This window comes from Myripristis murdjan, chromosome 6 (assembly GCF_902150065.1).
Source record: "Myripristis murdjan chromosome 6, fMyrMur1.1, whole genome shotgun sequence".
NCBI classification, from domain to species: domain Eukaryota; kingdom Metazoa; phylum Chordata; class Actinopteri; order Holocentriformes; family Holocentridae; genus Myripristis; species Myripristis murdjan.
In genome coordinates, this window is record NC_043985.1 from 29,944,597 (window position 1) to 29,969,184 (window position 24,588).

The 24,588-nt window shown below is 42.4% G+C and overlaps 1 protein-coding gene across 2 annotated transcripts in view; it reads right to left on the reverse strand.

Moving 5' to 3' along the window:
* Positions 1 to 22,478, reverse strand: part of LOC115361101 (solute carrier family 45 member 3) — a 41,089-nt gene extending 18,611 nt beyond the window's left edge. Inside the window, exon 1 of one of the 2 annotated variants that reach the window (XM_030054386.1) lies at positions 22,368 to 22,478. The gene's annotated coding sequence lies outside the window, so the exon portion shown is untranslated. Of the gene's footprint in view, positions 1 to 4,839; positions 4,878 to 22,367 lie in introns of those variants that run through there. The other variant, XM_030054387.1, reaches the window with a different exon arrangement.
* Positions 22,479 to 24,588: the final 2,110 nt, after the last annotated feature.

Genomic DNA, 24,588 nt, shown 5'->3' on the forward strand with positions numbered 1-24,588 from the left:
AAGCAAAGAGACAATAGAGAAGGCAGCTGGATGGAGCAGTATTTCCACTGCTCATATATGGAACTGGCTATAGTGTGTGTGACTGTATCTGCCTACTTGCCTGGGTGTAATCACCATAGCCATTATCTACAGGTGAGGTCTACGTTCCTTTTCAGCAGAGGGAAGGAGCGAGAACAGTCAGAACAGCCGCAGACACAGAAACAACAAGGTGCTATATTTACATTTGGTGTGAGATTTCTCTGCCAATGCTGCCCATCTGTTCCCTCCCAGCAGATAGAACAGATCTGTCATCTCCAATATCAGACTTGTGTAATAAGCACAGTTCAGTAATTTATCTGATCAGATTCATACATGATTCAATGAAACAAATTCACCTTGTTGGCAGGGTGAAAGGGGCTTTCTTTCATCAGGCTGTGGAACAAAAAAGTAAACATGCTTTCAAAGTGTAAGAGACGGCCGGGGGTGGGGTGGGGTGGGGGGGGTTGACTATTCTGTGGAGACAAGCGAGGCTCATAGCATACCAGCAAGCAGCTTGACTAATCCAGACAGGAGCTCCATATTTGACTCATCTTCAGACACCACAGTGACGTCTCAGATTTCTCTGAAGCCTATTAGCTATAAGCTATCCTCTCTTGTACAACCCACAGTTGTCAAGCATCTCAGACTTAGAATGCCAATCTAAAACCTCCTTCGCCTTTTGTGTCATTTATGAATGGTTATAAAAGGTTAAGTGGGTGTCATCGGTGCCATCAGTGCTCCTACAGCATGCATGCGTCCAAAGCTTGGCAGTTCCAGGCCCGTGTCTCTTTGGGAATCTGAGGAAGGACAAAGCGACAGTGTTTGGCAAGCTGGACCTCGCAGGGGCCTGGGTCACTGGGAGAGAGGACCATTTCACACCCGTCAGATCTCATTCCCACCCTGCCCCGGCACACTGAAAGACGCCCATCAGGGGACCAGCCTCTGCCCCTACGGCCTGTCTGCCCACGACAACCCCCAACCCTCATATTCTGAGTGTGTGTGTACATTTCACGTGCACATTCTCCTCTCTCCCTCCCCTTCTTCCCTCCATTGCCTCTTTCTCCTTCCTCAGGCCCGGAGGTCAGCTTCATCTCTGACCTGCATTCTAAGAGACCCGTTTGACATATCTGCCCACGACTGGTTATGCTTTTATGATTCTGAATCAAATGCTTTCTATTCCAGCCCCAGCTGACTCCCCGTCAGACTTTCTCACTGAAAACAGAGGGGCCCCCGATGGCAGCAATAGAGAAATCTGATTTGTCTGCCCCAGCAGCCACGGCTTGTCTGGACGCCTGCCCAACGGCGAGTCAGATTCCAGGGTTTTGTAAATTGAATGGTTGTTGAAGTCGTGACCCATGCAGGGGTGGCTCGTCGAAGTCAAGACTGGCGAGGGGGAAGGAATAACGAAGGGATGAAAAAGAGGGAAGGAGGGGAGGGGAAGCAATGAGACTGAGCCACTGTCGAGCAGGATTTATCAGCATATTTATCCCTCTCCAAGTTACATATAAAAATAAATCACTTGTTTTTGTTTTAAACCTGGAACTCTCTAACCAATGGGATTTGCATGGTGCAGAGCAAAACAGAGCTCTCAGGAGGCTGATATTTTAGCGACGGAAGAAAAAGAGAGAATACACTGGCAACCTACTCAGTCGCTCCACCACTTGCTTAATGACACCTCTGTCTCCACAATGTATTCCAGTCATGCCCACTGATTGTTTTCCCATAACCTCAGAAACACATAGACACGACACACAATCAGATAAACAGCCCTCCTTGTCACCTTAAGTGCTTAAACACTGCGGGTACAGCCAGGCCAGGGAAAGGGACAGGCAGTGGAGGGTGGGGGGGTGAGGGAGTAAAAGAGAGGGGTAGAGAATGGGTGAGAAGGGGGGCGCTTTTGTCATGACAACTCCGCTCTCGCCTTGCACCATTACCAAACCCTATTCAACCACAGGCCCCCCAAAATCAGCCCTAATGACTCTGAGCAGTATTCTTACTATACAAAACAGGCTTTGTGTATATTGTGCCAGGGAGAGTAACTTGATATAGTGAGGTATCAGGCTCATTTCAATTGGGCTTTTATTAATGCAGGGTTCAAACAAATGGTAGGATATAGAAGGTAGATGGGGGAAATATCAAGTAGAGTGCAGGGTCTTGAGTCAGGAAGGAGGGAAGAGAAGAGCAGAAGGAATTGCTCTGAGATGACATCAGAACCACAAGCGCCATTTGGGCCGTGGATATAAAAACCTCAGGAGGAGGTTCTGGCGGTGTCTTTGGCGCAGGCTGAATGGCTGTAGCACTGTGGGCCTCCTCCCCTCCAAGTTCCTGCACATTCATGGACTTGACCATCTGCATGGAGGGACAAAAACCGCTGTCCACGACAGCGGGTCCTGCCTCCCACGCCGACTGCCTCCCTGGCTTACTTCCTGCAATCTTTTCTCTGTGGCTTTCCTCCTCTCTTCTCTGCCCATTTTCTCTTTCCGTCTCCTCCAGGCCCTTTCTCCACTTCTCTTCTTTTGTATTTCTGCTGCGTTTGTCCCTACCAGGCGTCCCACATTGTTCCATGGCCTGACTTCCAGATGAGGGAAGCAGCAGAGCGTCAGACCTCCAGCACCAAACCTTCTCTCAGAGTCAAAACATTTCTTCCTTGCGTTTCAACAATTTTACTGGACAGCGAAACACAACTTCTTTAACCTGCTTCAATAAAAAGTTCAGGGTTTGATTTGTGTTCTGCCTCCGCTCACTTGAAAGGCTGCCTGACCTCCCTGACCTGACACCCCCCGTCATCCCTCCAGCCTGTAATCTCAAGCCCACATCCGTCACCGTGACCCCTGACCCAGCCTTTCACCGCAAATCATGTGACCAACCTAACATTTCAAAGACAGTGACAACAAGCGGATGGCAGCCAGGCGGTCTGCTGCTAATGTTCTCCTCCTGCGTGGAGTTGCCTTGCAAAATAATCTCACTGGTTATTTTAAAGTGGTGCTTCTGAGAGCAGATTTGATAGAAGGCCATACATCTTGTGTTGAAGGAGGAGTGATGCCTTTGTCTTATTTCTGGAGAGTCTAATAATACTCTCAGCAGAGCCAAAAAGTGAAGTGCTCTCTTCATCTCTGCACCTAATTAGGACAATGGCTCAGAGCAGATCTCTTAAGTTTAAAAGAACTGAAAGATGGCAGAAAATTCCAGGTTCCTTGCTTGTAAGGAGGCAAGGCTTTCAGTGTTGTGAAGAGTGTTTAAGAAGTATTTGATCAGTATGCCTGAGTGGGGTGTAGTACCCAATTATTCATTCACATTTGCTCATTCATTCATTCACTACACAAGAAGACACCGAAGCTTTTTCCCTATCCCCTTTGAACAACGTCACTACACCCATCCAGGCCCAACCTCTAGACTTCAGCATCAAAGGTGTGGAAACCTAGGGTGTTACTCTTAAGGAGTTTTCGCCTAGAGCCACAACCACTGAGAGGCAACTGGAGGGGAGAGTTAAGAGAGCTATCTGAGGGAGAAGAAGGATCTACACAGACAGACATAGACAGACATATATACACACACTTATCAGGTGAACATGAGAGGAATGCAAGGAAGGTTGGGTGGTGCTGCCATGGGAGTGTGTGAGTTGGGGTAAACTAAGGAGAAAGCCATCCCACCGCTGTTCACTAGGGAGAGCGAAGCCGGCTATGGATCAGGGAGGTGACCGTTATCACACGGGGACACGCAAATAGCACAACAATGGAGCGCAGCAGAGTGCAGCCCTGTCGCCTCTTGTGAGTCAATGTGGCTGATAACGTGCCTCCCTGAGGGCTGTGGCTTTCCAGCCACTGAAAACCTATTGTGTTAAGGTGAAAGGGCTAATAGCAGTGCATGGAAACGCTAATGAGTCTTCACTCCAAGAATATCAGGTGTGTTTACATTTCGTTAATAAAGCAGTCATCACCAAAATTAAGTCTGAAAAACTTAATTACTCTAAGATGGCGGTTCTGATGAATATCTTATTGTTACAAGCAAAGTATGATCTAGTTTATTATATGGCTTTATTGAAAATTCTTTCTGAACAACACAAGGTTGTTACACATTTGATCACAGCACTTTGCAGTTAAAAAGTATGGACAACTTCTTTTCATTGTCTAATCAAACTAATTTCCAGCAATTTCTGCCTACAAGATGTTATTCCTTTGTTACTGTAGACAGTTGTGATGGACTTTTTGTGTTAAGTTTCTGCATTAATTTAGTTTGATTTAAAAAAAAAATGTATTACATCAATATTTCTAGTCAAATGATTATTGTATTTTGAAAGTAGCAATTTCATAAAAACCTAATGTCAGGGCCCTGAATCAGCCTGCTTATTTTGCAATAATGACAGGCTCGCTGTATATCCCTTATATATCACATGTACTCTTTAATAAAAAGACTAACTTGTAAAAGTGCCTTAGGTCACATCGGATCTTCCTTGTCACAAACAGAGCTTAAATTTGATTTAAATAAGAAAGAGCCTAACCTTTCAGTGCCACACAGAGAAACAGTTTTACTTCATACGCTACAATGAGCATATCCCATCCAGTGGAGGTGCATCATGCTTGACTGAATGGCAATATGTAAAAATCCCAAATATCGATGCATGACTGAGAGCCTGCCTCTCTGTAATCACACTAGACAGTTAATCCCTTACACACACTATTTGCATCTCTGGGCTCGCACAGTGAGTCTTTCTGTCTTCATCAGCTCACACACAGAGGCAGGAGAACGACAAACTGTGATAATAGCAGGAAAATCTGATCACATAAAAGGAGGACTGGAGGCATTTAGTAAAATGATACTCACTAGCCAAAGGAGAGATGCTCACGAGATGACCATCTATAGACTTGCATTGCTGAAATTGAGCATGTAATCTCATTCACAGGCCACTCACACTCTTTATCCAATCAACGCACTCAACTCACTTGCAGAGCAGATCTGCACAGAGCCTTCTGACTACCTGCTTCAACTCTGTGTGCAACAGTCTGACTCTTTCGCTCTCTCTCCCTGTCCCCTCCTCACTTATTTAGCCCACCTCTTTTACATCCCTCCCATTATTCCCTCTCACTCCCTCTCTCCCTCTCTCTCCTCTGTGCCTCAGCCTGTAAGGTGGGAATTGGGGAAAATCCCAAAGCACTTGAGGAATCCTGTCGCTTTCTGTCTGGCTGTCTAAGACACACTCTATTTTCCCCTCAACTGAGTAAAGGGCCAAATGCAGACCAAAAAAGATCTGGCCTAAGACAGACAGTCTTACACACACTCTCTCACCTGTGGTATATATCAGAGCTGGCAGTTGGAAAACAAAGAATGAATTGATATCATGACATATCTGTTCACTCAGACTGCTCCCCCTCTTTTTTCTGTTCCTCTATCTATTACCTTTCCCTAAAAGTTTTGAATAACAGCCACTGATCCAGTATCATGTTCAGCTGCCTATAAAGGCAGCAGAGGACTCCCCTCCCATTATCTCCCCTCCTCCATTCTAGTCTTAGGGCTTATTCACACAAGACCAGGCATTGCGGCACCGTGCTGCAGATCTGTGTGTTTTTTGGGCGTGTCACTACATGGCCCGTCTGTTTGCCTGTTCGGTCTGTCCGCTGTGTTTGCCGGACGCCACCATTTTTATTTTTTTATTTTTTTTGCTGAACCCCTTGGACCAAGCACTGCGGCAGCCAAAATGCACTTATCACATTTAAAATGAATGAAATTCCTTGCGTTTTTGCTCCTCTGCCTGATCCTGTGTGAATAAACCTTTAGGCCCTGTTTACACCTGGCATTAACATGCGTCTTGGGTGATCCAATCACATGTGGACAGCTCTAAGTGTGAATGCATCCAATGTGTCTTCAATGCATCTTGACATCCAATCACTAAGACCACATCCAGAGGTGGTCTGGTCTGCATATGGCCACATCAGTTGAGTAGGCAGTCCTTCACTGTGTCCTAGGCCACATTGAAGGACCACCTATGCTCAAGTGACGTCCCTTGCATAAGCGGAAGTACCCCCTTATTTGCACGCGAACTGCATCATATTCAAGTGTGAAAGAAATTGTTTCCACACACTTGGACCAATTCAGTGTTTCTCTCTATTTAAAGCTTTCAGTCTGTCGCACCATCAGAGCATACTGTACATCTGAGCATATGCTCTGAAAGTCTGATAGACTGAAAGCTCTAAGTAAAGTGAAAAACCGCATAGATCCAAGTTTGCAGAAACCTCTTCATTCAGTTTCAGCTCATTGCTTCATCCAGCGCCTCAGCAAAGATTTAACCAGGTGGAGTAGTGGTCATCCTGCATTATCTTATGGTGTTGAACCTACCCACCATAAACATGAGTAGTTTTACTTCAGAAAAGCAGCCTTTTAGTTTCTCAATTTTTCCCTATATTTAAAGGACTACCAGTGCTTTGGTCTAATAATAGAAAACGAAATGCATGGTCTGGTTCTCTGGTAATGACTACATTAAACCGGCTCACGCAACGTTTTTCAGTAAATTTGCAATTTTTTGTGCCAACATGTAAGACGAAGTAAGTAAGACAAACCCTTACAGTGCTGTCTTTAAATGAACATGTGTTTAATAAAATACTAGAGTATTAGAACAATACAGTGGCAGTTCCTTTGAGGCAATGACTTTGATCGGAATGACAAAATAAAACTGCATGCTAATTGGTGTTCACGTCCCCTTTCTAATATGTTTACTGTCCAGTATGTCTTCATACTTAGGTTTATTGTTCAACGGTATAATATCAAGCCTCTCATACAAATCAGCATATAGGCGTTTTTATGTATAAAAAATATCAGTCAATATATCATTATGAAAAGCTTTTCACTGACCATTACTGACGTTAGTATAAACTCCAAAAACACAGTATCAGTTGGGTTATAATTATCATGCACCAGTTACATTAGCAATGTACATAATAAAACAATGTTAGGGGATGGAGTTTGTAGAGATGCCCACTGCCCAATTTTTTCAGCATGAACACTGACAAAGATACTTGTCCACAGTTTGGGGGCGTTTGTAGAGAGTTAAGACTTAGAGCTGTCCACTTGTGATCGGATCACCCAAGACACATGTTAATGCCAGGTGGAAACAGGGCCTTAGTTTAGCCCAGAATCCTGCATGTCCGGTTGTGCTGATCAGCGGCCAGATGCATAAAACTCTGTGTCTGTGTCATGACTAAAACTGTGTGTATGCACAAAGTCAGAAATATGCATATGCATTCTTTCCGTCAGATTTATAAAGCTGTGCATACACATGCTTCTGTTTGATATATCTCAGTTTTTGTGTAATTCTTCGCACGTGCACAAGCCTCATGCCCACTCCACAATCAGCCACAAATGGAGCTTGACACGCCCCTAATTAGCTAATTTCCATATAAATACCTGTTGCTGCTCCTCATTTTTTTTAGACATGGCAACTAAAAGGACAGCAAGGACCCTTAACAGTGCCAAAGTCGCCGTTGCTGCATGTCATTATGTACAGCCTTCATGCATGGCTCAGCCTATTTATAGCTCATCATAACGTCTATTAATTGATCACATGTGCCTCTAAATAAATCCAAGGGCATGTGACACAGTACAATAGACATATTCTCCCTCCCTAAATATAATAATTGTACAAAACATATACATGTGCATTAAACTGGATTTTAAGTACACTCAGTAAATTGAAATAATGCTGTTACAGTAATAATGTTGCATAAATTCCCACTTTCATGTTATTTTCTAACACTTCTCCGCCAGCGTGCAACCAAAAGTCTGTACCATGGTGTGAAGTACGCGGGAAGGTACACACATTCTAACTGCAAGTTCTTGTTTATAAATACCGATTTCTGTGTAGAAAATAGTGTATGCATGTTTCTGTGCATACGCAGTGTTTACACATCTGGCCCCTGGACTGCTTTAACCATTTTCCTGATTCACCACCTCAGCCAGCAATAAGTCTATTTGACTAGACACACACACACACACGCACACACACACGCACGCACGCACGCACACACACACGCGCACACACACACGCGCACACACACACACACACACACACACACTCTACTCCCAGCCGGCTGCCATGTCTACCTCGTGCCTGCAAGCCAAGACCAGCCCTCTATAGAAAAGCTTTTAATTTGATAACAGTGGGAGGAAGAAAAAAAAAAAACATGGAGCAGGGAGAGATCTGAAATAGAAGTGTGTGTATGTGTGTGTGTGTGTGTGTGTGTGTGTGTGAAGGGGGGCGGGTGGTGGGAAGGTTAGTAAGTCATTAGAGTATGGCTGGCTTTAAGGAATCTCCATTTCTCGAGCCCAGAAGCAGATCAATATGAAGACAGAGTGTGGAGAATGGCTGCTGGCAGCACTTCTTCACTGCAATGGGAGAGGCTTGCCTCAAATTAGGAGTCCTGAAAACCGCACAGTTTGGGGAACGGCCGGGCCTCAGTAACTCAGCTTGGACCTCCGTGTCCTGACTTCCAGAAAATATTTACCCTTCTCTAATCATTTGTTCAGATAAATTTGGAACACAGAACAAGCCGACACAACATCAATGTTCTTCCTTTAAAATTGATGCCAAAGTCATTATCTTGTTGGTATGCAATTATCTTCTCCTAGAACAAACATGCTTGTCTCGAACACACACCCTTGAAGTAATCATTAACAGGAGAATGGACAAGTCTGAAAAGCTTTTTCACTGTCAGTCTGAGAGAAATGTATGGTCCTTTAACAAAGTAAGAATAATGAGGTGTATACTGAGCAAATTGACTTGGCCAAAACACCCAAGAATCTTATGTTCCACCCATGCAGCTGCTTTCTCTTCCAAACCAGCTGACACTCCTCGCTACAAACGGCCGTGTGACTAAATTAATGGTATGCAACAAAATGTGTGCAGTTTCATAGCTGTCTTTTGTATGCAGTTGGTGGGTACCACAAGCTTCGAAACTTCTTCACACATCTTAGACTTGTAAAACAGAGACAGATTTCATTTTTCAGCGCTACTATAGTTTATTTGTTGCACTGATGTTTGTGCTTTGTGCTACAGTCGGCTATGGCTAAAGATGAATCAGCACTAAGGGCAGGCCGGTTTTATAATTCTATGGTAGCCTGTTCCACAGATCCGGCTCATGCAGCGCTGGCCAAACCCAGTGTACCCATAAAATGCTATGACAGACTTCTCTCTGCTTTGATAAACCAAGGAAAACCAAAGCAGCATGTCAGAAATAGAGCTCAAGGGCCACTGCTCTTGGCTCAGCAGCAGGGACCCAGTAAAACCTAAATGTCACACACATTAAACGTAGCACAAAGGATGGGATGGATCAATCACTCATTGTGTGCTTCCACAGCAAATTAACCTTTAAGTAAATACGTGATGCTGATGCTTAAACACTGGGCCGCTATATGCTGCCATTAACTTTTAAGATGTACTGCCTTCAGGACCAGACGCTGCTCCAAACAGCGTCTCAGCTCAGACAGTTAACCTTCTACAGGAGTTACAGCTACACTGGGACATAATGACACCAGTGATCCAATTTAGGACTGTCCATGTAGGACTTCACCAAAACATTATCATTAAGAACCATGACTGCAACATTCTCTTTAACATGTAAGTTACTTCTATAGCTTTGTTATTCACTGCTTTTCTTGTGTAGTTCACAAGTCTGCCAGTGGGGATTTCTCACAGGGAACTGAGATCAGAAACCACCAGATTAAGTCATGAAGAAAACCAGTGGGATTACAGTTTACAACCAAAACCACATTATTTTCTAGCTTCAAAGTGTCATCTCAGTTAATTTCACACATTTCTAACAAATTCCCGGATAAAGATTTACCTAGTAAACCAAAGCTGCAATGTTCCCAACTAACTCCATTAGCTAGCCTAATAGCTGGAAACGTCACATTGGAGACTGTGAAAGAGAACTGCTGTTATGTCCCTTGAGAAAATGAAAGCGAGTGTGAGAACACTTGTTGGTGTGATTTCGCTAAGAAAAGGAGCCTCACTGCAGGACATGAGTTAAGCTAGTGGGAAAACAGGCAGCCTTTATGATAACACACATACACACACACACACACACACACACACACACTCGCACGGCTGCAGACTGAGCAGACAAACACTCAGAGGGTTTGGGCTCAGACACATTCATCAAACGCCCATGAATGAGGCCAGTCATTTAGTTTTGTAAGTTTATTAGTTTGTTAGTTTATTAGGACCCCCATTTGCTGCTACCCAGGTAACAACTAGGCTATTCCTCCTGGGGTTACTTCAGATGTGTTCAGAAACACTTGCGGGCTTTATCGTACTGAGGAAGTCCCACGTTGTGATACTCTTTCAGGCTGTTGGGTAAAGCACAAGAAAGATGCTGTGCCTTCTCCAACACACAGCAAAGAAGACACCCAGCTGTGGCTGCATTTAGGGCCACTCAGGTCATGTAACCAGGTTTCGTTTGTACTATGAAATTCCTTCTTGAGCCGTTTTCACAATGACCAGAGAATCCGACCAGAGAAACACAACACAAGACTGCACCTGACACGTTCACACCTACAGGTACTCTGTATGGTTTGACAAGGAGTTGCACCTGGGATTTTGGGGACACTACACTGTACACTGAATATTTTTTGTAGTATCTTGTTATCGGTGTTGCACTCATACCCAGCTGTAAATAGAGAACAATGTTAATTGTCCAGCTTGGAGATTGGCTCGTTTTGATGAAAATTAGGTTGTAGCTCCTTGTCTAACTTACTATGATGGGAAAGAGGCATCATTTGTGCTTTAACAAGATTTTGCTTATGAGTTAATAAGGAGGAGGAAGGACACATGCCCACCTGCTCACTGTACCTGCCCTATTCACACATGGGTCCAGCCACACTTTTTGCGCCCTTAGTACTAGGGAGCTGGGAGGATAAAGTGCAGAGAAACTGATGTGGACATTTCCATATGCACACATGTATATGGAAAGTGGCTTTGGCTGCAGGGAAAAAAACATGTAAAGGAACAACTCTGTCTTTGAGCAATCTTTTCCAATTGTTAGTGCTAGGCAAGTCAGGGGTGTGAGGACATGACCTCTCCTACATCTGTCCAGAAATGTGTAACAGTTTGGGGAAAAAAAACACTGAAGCAGCTCTATTGAGTCACCTGATGACTTGCAGGAAACTGAGGGTTGAGGACCATTACAGTCAAAGGAAATTGTCTGGAGAAGGGCCTTCCAGCTGTTGCTCGGGAAACTGGAAACGCAAGGTCATGAACCCAGCTGCACGGATACTGTTAATGCAGCAGCACAAGGAGAACAGACAGACAGAGGGACAGATGGACATCAACAGGTCCATCTCCCTTATCCAGCTGTGCAGAGGGCAGGAGTGGCCCCAGGGCCCGATGATTAACGCCTCAGTCAAACTGTGCACAAACCAGATGGTGAAGATGGAGGAAGAGGGCAGAAAAGGTCCCTCTCCTATACAAACTACTAGCATGCATAAGAAGGCATGAACCCACATACCATCACTCTCCATGAAGGCAAACATATACCTTATCATAAGCAAACACACTTTTTTTCTTAGAAAACATCCTGCTCACAGTCATGACTTGCTCAGGAGTGGAAATCTCATCACATAAAACATAGCCCCTCCTTCAAAAGCAATAAAAGCAACAGCACACAAACAGCATAAAGCACACAATCACAATAATCAGAGGGGTTTTAAAACATTACCTTCTTCGTATACCCAATTTGTAAACGTTGACTAAAAGGCGGAAGGCTACTCAAGGTTTTCTGGGAAAATAAGAAATGTCAATCAGCAGCTCTAGCACACAAAAGTGACTGCCAACAAACAGAACGAATAATCAAGAAAAGTTCCCCTTCCTTAATTTTAATCATGTCGTGTTATGTACTCTAAAACTTGGACAGGATGTTAGATATCAAATTTGGCCCAAAAAGTTCAGAGGCTTGAAACTGTTTACCATTAAATGTGGTGAAACAGCAATTCCATTAGCTGCGGCTTCAACTCTGTGTGTGTGTGTGTGTGTGTGCGTGTGTGTGTGTGTGTGTGTGTGTGTGTGTGTGTGTGTGTGTGTGTGTGTGTGTAACCCTGCATCTTTTCACACATATGTAGGCTACAGGGATCGTCGGGGACCCATCAATGCTGATCCCATAAGCCTGCTATATGAAACATTTCTGACAAAACAATGGTCTGGCTGAAACAGGCATCAAAGCACTCACACACATATTGACTTAAATCATAAGCTTGATCCTTTCAGAGCACACAGCGTCTCACATATCAAAGGTCTCCCTCAAACACTCACGAGCATCCCTTTTCAGCTTGCTACATGAAAGAGAATACTGTGGTGTCTTATACTTTGCCGTTTTTCCATTGACAGAGCTGAACTTCAAAGAGGAGTAAAATCAAACTTTTTTTTTTTTTTTTTTTTTAACCTTTCAGTCTTCTCTTTGCTAGGCGCTTTCTGGCACTTTCAGACAGTTTATCAAGCGGTGGCAGTGACATTCATAATTTGGCACATTGAATGCCTCACCAGATTTGCTCTTTCTAGACCTGCCACTATACACCAGCAATCTCCAACGAGTAGCTTGAAAGCTACCAATAACTTGGGCGCTTGTACTTGAGGGACCCTGTGCGTCATGGCACACGGAGGGTAACAGTCACAGGGGAATGCTTAATGGCACTGTGCTGCTGGCAACATCCAACTTTCCCAGTACCAGGGGCACCCATGAGCACCATGCTATCCCGGTAGGTAGTTACTACAAAGTTGTCGGGCTGTGGCAGAATGTACATGGGACGGTCAGTGAGAGGTCTCTGGAGCAGGAGCCTCCAGCGGTCCCACATAAATAGCAGTGTTTCTGGCCCTGAAGTGCTTTCTTCAGTTTCTCAGTGGGCATCAAGTTCTGGACAGAACAGAAAATATGACAATGGTAGCTTATATGAACCATCAAGGGTTAGGGTTAAGTTCCCGTCAGTTACACACACTGACACGCAGACTGATATTATGGAGCAGCAAACATCTCCTGTCTCTGAGAGCGACACACGTCCCGGGGGTTCTGAATCTGAGCGCGGATCTAATGTCCAGGAGCACGCCACGAAATGGAGAATGGACTCTGAAACGTCTGAATCACAGAATCAGCATTTTTTACTGCATATGTTACAATGTTATAAAAACAGCTGAGCACGCTGTCAAACAAGCCAAACAATTCCCTCACCTACACAGAACGTGCATGCCCAGAAATGCATGCACACATCAACAGCCACATTTTCATTCCCGGTAAGATTCCCATCAGTTAAGTCGTTGGAGTTTGTGAAAAACGAGAAAAATCTAGAAAAAAATTTAAGTATGAAATATATGAAAGGTGAAAAAAAAATCCAGATTTTATTTTTTGGGCATATCACTCAGCTCTAATTCAAATACTGTGTTTGCCGTCAATTGCTATTTTCTGATGTGAATGTCATAAAATGTAAATTCAGAGCAAGGTTGATACATGAACATTGAAATGACTAGAAGACTGAACATAAGTGAAAAAAGCTACTCCAGCATACACCTCTCTTGTGGACACTCATCTAACTGTGAGAAAGAGTGAATGCACTTATTACGCACATAGGAATTATAAAATGATGAACTTTTTGATATATGAAGTGAAGCAATTTGTCATAGGCTTAGTCTTCTGACATTTTGGGGATTTAAGGGGTTTTGATACTTTGTCAAGTGAATTTGATACACTGAAATTTAAACCTGAATTCAGAAAATACATATCACATGTTTTGATGTTGATGTGCACTGTTTTTTGTTTTTTATGCACAATGCAGGCTTTAAATACCATTTGATACATGCAAAAATTTGTTGCATGTAGCTGGTATGGATTTAAAGTTTACTCATGAGTGGTTTGATAAAAAAAAAAAAAAAATGGGAATACATGTAAGTAATAGAAGACATGAGTAGTTCTTGGCCACTTTCATTTTTTTCAAAGTAGCTCTCAGATGAAAAAAGGTTGGAGACTCATGCTTTACACACACTCACTGAGGTTTCCCTGACTTGTCTAGGGATATGTGTAAGAGAAAAAAAGTCAGAGAGAGGGAAGAAAGAAAGAGAGACTGTGTGTGAGAGAGTGTGTGTGTCTGTGTGAGTGTGTGTGTGTGTGTGTGCGTGCGTGTTTGTGCGTGCATTTCAAACATCTGGCTGAGTCCTTATCACCCTGGGAAAATGTCTGAGGACAAGCTTGTGTGTTATCCCCGCTGCGGGGCCAGACTGCGTCGCACTCGGACTTTAACTGTGGCTTAACAGACGTGTCAAACTGACAAAGTTGTGTTTCTCATTAACGGGGAATTAATGGAAAAGCGATAGGCTCGTTGCCCTTCGCTCCCCGCCTTTCATGAGAGCTGGACCTGAGGCTGTTTTGCCTCCAATGCCACGCAGGCCCATACACAAAACACTTGAACCATGTGGGTGGAACTGACTAAAGTCAGTAAATTGAATTAAGCTTAGGGAGGGAGTGTGAGAGTAAAAACAAGGCAAAAGATCTCAGGCGGCTGTGTCTGCTGTTTTTTTTTTTCTCTTCAGAGAGGAAGTGAGCACTGCCGTGCTAGCTAAGAGTAGGACAGGCCTAACTAAGTTATCAGCAAAAGCACTCAGCGAGAGTTTATATGAGAGATAAAGGCTCGTATTCACAGACCGTTTGAAGAGCAGGAGGGGGGTTGTGACACAGGAGCTCTGAACAGTGCTACTCTTATTCTAAACTATTTTGAGTAAAGAAATTATTTTGAGGCAAGTTTTGATATATTTTAGGAATGTTACACAATGATCACAGCAGTACTTGTGAGGTAGACCTTGCTGGAGATGCTGCTGGTCAAACTTGTTAGCATTACAAAGTTATTAAACCATACCATTTTAGTTCATAAGGTTTAATAACAGTTTGTTCACAGTGAAGGCAGCCAAGTTGTTATTAATAAAGGCTACACAAAAAAGCAAAATCAAGCTCGTATTTAGTTCACTAGCTATATAAAAATGTGTAGCCTGGAATCTGGATGTGCGTCAGTAAGCTTGGGGAAATATTAGGAACCTGCAAGGTTTTTTATGTTATTATATTGTACATTTTATGTTCCCACTTTCTGCATGCTACCTGTAATGACACTGACTAAATATGAATGAATTAGAGCCACCACTGAGATACCTCTCTCCCCGAGGATGGACATTAATCTGCTTCACCTGATGACCTGCAGCACCAAAATGAGGCTAGTTAGTCAAAACCTTTGACATGTAGAAGCAAGTGGTTTATTTATTACCCTCTACTCTCTTAGAGTGCTTCGCAAAGACAGGAACAACAACTTTTAATCAGCTGTGGATAACTTTTGCCAACCATACCAACAAAAACCCTTTCAAATACTCCTGTAATAAAATGTAGTCCATTTTTAGAAACTGCTATGCAGTTGCTATATAATGCCAGCAATTTTGTTAATTGTATTACAGTGCATTAAAGTTCGAATGACAAAAATATAGAGCAGCAAATTAGGACTTAAGAGAAAAGCAGTTGGCCAGCAAGCTACTACAGAACGGAGCTGGTGCCAAAGCATCCACACACTTTGGCACGGAGTGATTTCATGGCATACTGAAGAGAAGACATTTAAAAGAATACAGACAGCCAGGATGCCTGAACTGAGTGTATGCTCACTCTCTCTTACACCAATTAAAAGGCAGCCATGATCCCAGGAGTGGTCTCAGGAGCTCTCCACTCCTGACAGGAGCTCAGCCATGCACATCACATTACGAGAAAACTCAATGTGTGTCTCATTTCATGGGATCTGTGAGCTCTTTGTTTTATCATTTAGAAGCAGTTAACAGAGATATTTCAGACATGATGAGTAAAATGAATGTCAAACAAAGCTGCTCTAACATATTAACTCTTCACTGTGGCTTCAGTCATATCTATCTTGAATCAAAATCCACTACCTTGAAAACCACAAGGAGGAAACATTGATTAAAGGAACAAGTCTAAGAAAGCTGACACGTCATAAACCCTGACGAAACTGACTGACAATAATGTCACAAAAGGTGACATTCCTCAGTGGCGGGTTAGCTGTCATCTTTTCTTTGCTTTTAGCCCATTAGGGGAGACTATGACCAGCCTTTCTCTCTGGCCCAGCTGGCTGTGGCAGAGTATTACAGGGAAGCTGCTTGGACTTTGACCTCGGGGCCCTGAGAGAGCTGGGAAATACTTTTATGCTCCTCTGCTTCCCGTCATTGAGCGATCCAGGAACCAGAGACCTTAATATTCAGCCTGTTCCCCTGCTGCTCGTGAGTTATGGGGATCCAATAATGTGCATTCCAGTACAATAACCATTTCCCCCAATCAGGGAGCAGGTGTTGTGTCGCTTTTGATTGGTGGTTGTTGTCCTCAAGGGACAAACATTCAGAGCAAGGAAAAAAAATAATACAACTAATACTTTCTCCCGCCATCCTTCCTCCCCACCCGTGGCCACAAATGAGCTCAGTTTTTACAAAAATTACTGCTTGAGGGAAACATAAACTTCAGCAGTGAGTGTAAAAGGCCAAAGTAGTTTTGATGTTCACCTAGTGTCAGAGCTCCTCTACCTGTACTGCAATGTCATTAACGTAAAGTATAATTGGTAATCCTAATCTACTTTACCACTAAAAAAAAAAGGTTGTTTGGGGGAGGCGTAATGTTATGTTTCGTGACCACTGCGAGAATGTTTAGCAACATCTCTTTTCAACTAAACATCACACATCATTGATTTCATGCTTTAATATGTGAGTACGCCACAAAACATCCGATATCAAGGTTACATAATTGATCCACCATTGAAAACTGAAGCTCAGCAATTCCTGAGCTTGGGTGCTGTCTTCAGATACAACACAACACAAACAACACAGGCAGCGGAGCACTATTCCTCAAGCCCACATGAAGCAAAGCTTGGCGCCCGATGGCTGTAGTGGAGCAGAATAACTACCAAATACACCATGCAGATCTGAGAAATGAACTGCTGCTAAATAGGAGCTCACGCAGAGACAAAGGAAATGAGCACAGCGAGCAAAGACTCTGTCAATATAAAGCCAGAAGCTCAAATTACATGAAACCCAAGGCAATTGTTCAGATTTAAGTGCAGGCAAGATTTCATCTAATTTCCTGCCGACAGAAAATCAAAGAAAGCATTATTTTTTTTACAACACATAAAACTGACTCACAACGACAACTTGAATGAATGTCCACTTCAGTTTCTTGCAAACTATTCAATAAGTAACTAATATTAAAGTTTTGGTTATGAAATCCATATAATTTTAAATTTGACACATTTGACTAAACTGGGTCATGAGAGTGAAAGCGTGAAAGAAATTAAAGGAAATACAACTTTAAGGAGGCATAAAATACTGCTCTCCCACTGCACTGAGTGTCTCCCACAGTCTCCGAGGCAGGAGACAACCATTGTATAGATCACATACCTCTGATTGTTCATGGCTACACACGATACCAGTGCAACGGCACCATGCAAAGCTTTGAAGAGGACACAGAGCTTAAAAGGGAGAGAAAGGCCTCAAAAACCCACCGGCACAAGCTTTTCTGGGCCTCTCCTAGAAAGAGGTAGCTAAATCCTCACTCACCCCTTAATCCACCACCTGTCCTGAAAAACTTAGTACTCAGAGTGCACGTCAGCGTGAACTGAGCTACACACAAACAGTACAGTTAACAGAGAGACGTCCCGGCTGAAGATAAACAGCCTACTACTGATTAAAACTGCAAAGCTGCAAGTCTGCATAAGTAGCTTGGTGTCCTCGACAGTGATTATCCGGCGCTCGGCTTGGGGGCATATTAGACTGTCGGGAGGCAGTCAGAGGACAGACAGCTGGTCTAGGCAGAGCGTCCAGGGTGAAGAGCACTTCTCCCATGATGAAGCAGATGAGCTCCACAGAGAGCAGTGCAGATCCCTCCTGGGGCCATTTCTACAAAGGAGCTGAGGGGAGGAATGTGGCTGGTCTGAGGTCAGCCTTGCTGGGTTGATCATGATGGCTGGTAGTCACTGATCAGGTGCAATGATTTTGTACCAAAACCAAAAAACTGGTTCTGCAGCCCTCAATTTTTTGTGTGTGTGATTTTGTTTTACTCTTTTCCAAAAGACACAGACACAGGTTTTCTGCTGCTATTTTGCACAACCTTCACAGAACATTGGCAAAAACCCCATTTAACTTTTTGTGCCGAAGTTTTGATACGTGTTGTGCTTGAATTGAAGTGCTTGAATTCTGACTCAGCTCAAGTTTTTCAAGCCAAACCATGATACAAGCCAATCTGGACAGAGCTGCAAAGTAACTAAGCACATTTACTCAAGTATTGTACTCAAGTTTAATTTTAAGGTATTTTAGCTTGTGAGATTTTCTACTTTCAGCCCACTACATTTCAGAGGGAAAGACTGCACTTTTTACTGCACTGTAGGTATCTGATGCTTGGAGTTACTAAGCCTAGTTATTTTGTAGAGGTGTAACATGAAAAACCATACGGTAAGCTCATAAAATTTGATGTGTTGTTAGAGATTAAACTACCCACAAATATGTGGAGTAGTTTGAGCTCCAACACTGAAATGCTTAGTCTATGAAGAATGGCCCCTCGTGTATTAATCTGTAAGAACAAGTACGTTCACTTTTCATACTGAAGTACATTTTACTGCTAATGCCTCTATACTAATTCTACAAGTACAATTGAGTACAACTGTGTATAAGTACAATTGTGATTGCAGGACGTTTCCTTTTAACAGAGCATTTTTCCATGTTGGGATTTCTACTTTTACTGACAGCTACAGTGAGCAATAATCTATGTATTTCTATTTTTATTATTTTTTTATTATTATTATTTTTTTTTTTGTACACGAAAATGACCAATGTTAGTCATCATGGCGAGTCTTCTTTCCACCACATTATTTACACCCAGCCTGTTGTTACAGCCTGGCTTTAGCTGTCAAAATTTCTGCAATGCCCAAATAAGCTCCTCCTTTAAAAAGTCTGATCAATCGTGAAAGTGCCTCTGTCACTGCAATCAGCAATGCTTCAACATAAAAAGTTCATTCAGAGCAGCTTACACAAGGTAAGCTGCTCTGAATAAGGCTGAATGTCTGCAGATTCATATTTTCGAATTGGAGCTCAGAGACAAGATGTTCTAAGTAAGCCAACCGGAGCCTCGTGACAGCAAATTATATCCCCCATTTCCACCCAAAACACATTTTTCACCGTAACTTTGTACAGGTGATCTACCATGAACCCAGAAACAGGACTGTTTGTTTACAAATGGGAGTTTGAGCTCTAAACTCCCTCTAGTGGTCAAAAATCTCTTGGTCCAGCTTTAAGTGAAAGGCATTGAGTGCTTTTGCTGACCATTATGCACAGACACTCAGCAGGCCCTACAGACACAATCTGATTTGCGTGTAATTCATTAGAGCAGAAAAGGGCACCTTCAAGGGTGTTACTATCAATTAAGTAAATGGTTAGATCAAGGTAAACCGCTGCAATAACCTTTATTAAAATTTAACAATAGAGAAGAGAAGAGAAGAGAAGAGAAGAGAAGAGAAGAGAAGAGAAGAGAAGAGCCACTGGGGCCAACGGGACTAAAAAGAGGAGTCTATTTTCCAGGCCAGAATGAATAACACACTTGAGTGGTCCATGGAGAGGGGAAAGAGGTCTTTGTGTAATGGCGGAGTCATGGTCATGGTGACAATAAAAGTTCCTCTGTCATGGGTTAGAGCTGTTTAACCTTTTGATCCTTTTCCTTCTTAATGTGGTTTTGAGCCTCTCAGTTGTACTCTGCTGAAAGCCCAAGAACCAGACGCACCGAGAGCAAGCTGCAACTTGCTATTTACTGAGTAATGTGACAAGCACTGTTGGAATAAACCTAATGGAAAATGCTGTTTCAGTTCCTGACAATTAACTCACCGGATCAAACACTTCGAGTTAGAGAGAAGTAAGAAAAAAAAAAAACGTGAGAAGTTGAACGTCAGCCTCTACACTGCAAAAAATATCTATCTAAACAAGTAACAGTATTCAGTCTGAAATGTCACAAAAGTTTAAGGAATTTTCATCAACATGACAATATCTTGAAATATTAAGGCAATGATAAAATCAACATAATGAAATAAACATATTGCTATGCCACCAAATAAAGATCACTCCACCAATATCAAATTAAGAACCGATTCAGGAAAATTAAGTTGCTTAATAGCATTAGTATAGATTATTCATGACAAGAAGTTATTGATTTCAGTTTTGATAGGTGCCACTCTCCCCCCCGGTGACATAAACACTTTGTATATGGCTGAATGATATTATTAAAAAATAAATAAATAAATAAAAATCACATTGCAATTAATTAATTAATCTGGAAAGCAAAACTCCATTTACAACTGTGTTTTGTCACTCAATTCATCTTAAGCAAAAAAATTGCCGCTCTTTGAATTGCTATTTGAATAATATTTCAATACATTTTTCAGCCCTGACTTTGTGGATGAATATTTAGTATAAGTATTAAAATTATCTGCAGTGATCATAACAACAGACTCAGTGAGTGGGACGGGAAACCACTAGGGCAGCAATAGCAAGAACGTTCAAAAAGTGGCCATGTGACTGCCAGGATGCAGGTTGAAATCCCTGGACAAACTGGCGAAAACTAGGTTAAGAAACTATTCTCTCACTTAATAAATATGGTTAGAGTGCTCTTGTGTAACCCTAAACTTCTGACTTGGAGCTGCTTTATGCACATTTATCCTAGCTGACACCGTGCAAATGACAGGTGTGGTGGATGCGTGCAATTCTGCCACTAGGTCCTCAGTACTGCATTTTAACTCCAAATAAGAGCTGAAACAAAATATAATACATGACAAATATAAACGTAAATGTCATATTCGGTGGCGTAGGAAGCCAAAAACCATACAGTGCTTTAACATCAACATCATAAAAAAGGTAAAAGTTTAGAAAACATATGTTCACAGTCTCCTCTGGCTTGTTGGTAAGCTGATGCAATGACCTGGATGCAAAGTTTATTTGCATGGGTGTTTGTAGGTAAGCCAATAAAAGTAAAGGCTAAAATCAGTAACTGCAATAATTTACAACTGCAAAGACTTGGCAACAATTCAACAGTGTAATATCCATGTGTATGTATGGTGCACAAAGGTTTACTCAATTTCTTATTTCTTTTCTATTGTTGTAATGTGATTAATGCACTTAAATGCACTCAAATTTCTATGGCACATATTTTTATTTTTCATATTTGCATATTTCTTATAAGAGAATTTGAGCAAGTGCAACTGCCCCAATTTGCCCTGTGGGCTCAATCAAGTATTTGTGACTCTGATAAAGACCCAGCAGACACTGAGTACTACCGTTTGTCTGGTAGCATCAGCAACATACAAGCACCGGCAACCACATGCTGCATATTTTAGGGTAAAATCACCATTTAACACATAACAACAACGCCTTGAGATGACCTGAAGTGACTTGACGAGAAGAAATGAGTGGCATGAGCTTGCACGAATGACTCAGTTATAGTGTTTTGCTGATGCATATTGCCAGACTTGAGACAGGCAAGCGATGCATTTCATTTCAAAATCCACCTGGCTGACCAATTTGACACCGACAGAGTTCAGCTCATGAAAATAACAGGGACGATCCTTCATAGTGGCACAGCAGTCAGTGCCGCAGTCAGTTGGAAGAGTTTGCAACTTTGAAAATAGGCTGTCCTGAAACGCCTCCTCCCCCATATATCCATGTGTCAAAACAGCAGGGGTCTCGCCAACACAGCGCCAAATGTTTACAGCGAATTAGCCGAAGTGCTCTGCCGTGGACGGTGAAGCCTGTATAATATAAATCAGTCGCATAGCCCGTAACGTTAATGCCATCATGGCACTTGGCACTATCCTCCATCGGCTTGCAGGGGAGCCTGGCAGGGCAACCAGCCAACCGCAAAGAGTGGAAAAAACTTCCAGAAAGCACCACGCTGCTGCCGGAACCCGGTTCACGCTATACCGCTACACTAAACTCAACACAACCGCCTCGTTTTGAACTGAACAAAGTCACAGTTTCTCACCCTCTTGGTGTTGTTTGATGCTTGGAAACACACGCCGAGGTTTTTTTAGTCAACATTTAGCGACGAATCCGTTGTGTGCGGTTTCGACGGGACGGCCGTTGTAAGGCAGTCCCATATTACAATGAATAAGTTTTAAACCGCAACCACGGCCGCTAACTTACAGCCGTGACGGCACCGCGGTGAGCTTTCTTCACGGATAAAACTGAACCAAACAAAAAGGCGACATTTTCGAAACAGTCATGGTGTTTTAAAAAAGCGGATTCTCTTGAGCGTAAAGTTTACCTTGTGAGCGGCTCCCGAAAATCCATGCAGCAACTTGCTCACTTCACTCGATGTACCGATGTTGCTCAACTTGCAAGGGAGGACTTACCCAGCTGTGACGGCCACTGTCAAGCTCACGGAAACAACAAAAGAAGCTTCCGGTTGCAGCTTTAAGAGTAAAAGCCTCACCGTGTAAAGCGTTGGTACCTTGCCGAGAAACACAAAGTGCCAAAATAATCAGAATCAGAAATACTTTACTGATCCCCGAAAGAGCAACTTGTCAGTTGCAGCTTCTCAAATTCTCAAGAGAAAAATGTAATTATGAGAAATAGAAAAAGAAGTATAAAAATATGCGCCTGAAAAATGTGTTTAAGTGTATGCATTACGTATAAAATGTGTGCATTATGTATTAAGTTGCAAAAAGGTGTGCGCGTTATGTCTAAATATGGCCATTAAAAAAAAAGTATACCTATGTAGACCATCCATATACAGGGAACATGCTCTGTTGAATTGAAGCCAAGTACTACAGGTAAAACTTATTGCACAGTTAAATGGTTAAACAAACAGTTAAATAATATACAGTTATGCAGTCCGTTGACTCAAAATAACCCAAATAAATAATATACTCGAAGGACATTAATGTCAAAATAATATAGCGTCGCCAGATACTATTTTCAAAATGTATCACGATGAGCGTTTATTTTGAAAATTGAAAACTATACTTACCGGTGTTAGCCTATCTTCCTCTGCGTGACTTGACGCGACTTGTGTGACGTGAGGGAGCAAGAGAAGAGGAATAAGAATGGATGGAGGTGTCCCAGTGATAAAATATAACTTTTCATTTCTGCTGTCCTTTTTCACATATAAGAATAAAGCACTAAAACATTCCTTACAGGATTATAATGTTAATTTAATTCCAAATGGTTTCACTATATAATGTTAATAATGCCCAATAGGGCCATAAGGTAGTGAGGGTTTGCCTTGTTTGTACAGTATCCTTTAGAAATTATTATGAGACTTATTTTGTCCTGGGTGGAGGTTCCACTAGCAGTTTTGTGTATGTCTGAGCAACCAATAATTTTCCCAGAATATGCTAAAGATTTATAATTATGAGCAGTCTAACAAGTTTTAGAGTTTGGTTCAATTTGCCACCACCCTACAGTGTGGTTGGGTCAGAGTTGCCACGGGTAAACAGAGCCGCCATTGTGCTGTGATGGCATTTTGATTACAGGGTATGGCTGCTATAAACGTAGTTTGACACAATAAAGGAAGTCAGTGCACGCTCGTTTAGTTATCTGTCATCTGCAAGGAGATGTCAGCATCTTGTGTGTGACAGGCCCTCAAACTCTGATGCACATCCTCTCGCTTTTTTCACATAAGAGAATTCACAACATTTCTGCCTTGAAGGATAATTGTGTGTGTGTGTGTGTGTGTGTGTGTGTGTGTGTGTGTGTAGATGCAAGTGCTAAAAGTCCATCCATCCATTTAGCCTAATCCAGCTTAATCCATCATGCACTGGGCAGAAGGCAGAGTGCTTAAACTAATTGCCCAAAATTCAGGATACACACACATACTCTCACACTCACACACACACACGCACACACACACACACACAAAGGATTTTCCCCTCAACAGGTTACACCACAATGATGTCTTCCACATGGACCAGTGTCCCCAGTAGTCTTCTGTTTGCAATAATCAAAAGAATATTTTGACTTTGTTCATACAAATAAGAAACTTAAAGGCACGGGGTGTTTGTTTACTGATTATTATACATGAACCTGGTTAACTTATCCTGCTAGATCTCAGGGCTTATGAATCTGATCAGAGGAGAACATTAGCTTTGTTGGCAAGTACCCCTGTGTGCACTGGATTTATTCAGTTAGCTAAGGCTTTCGCACACTCTGTATCACTTACAATATGGCCAGGCATTATGTAAGCATCATCAGTTTTCACAGTTTATAAATGAGGCTGTATTGCCAGGAACAATATTGCCACATTATTATCAATTTGATTACGAGGCTCATATTTTCAAATTGGCTATTGGTTATTGAATATTAGATTAGGTTCAACTTTATTGTCATTGTGCAGAGCCTGGATACTGGAGCCATCTTTGAGTCTAATTTATTGACCAGAGACTTTTGACAAAGTCCTTTTTCGTTTTTTGAATGCTGTAGCAAAACATAATGCATCATATTCTGCACATCAGGTAAGTTTGTGTGCATAATAATCACTGTAATTA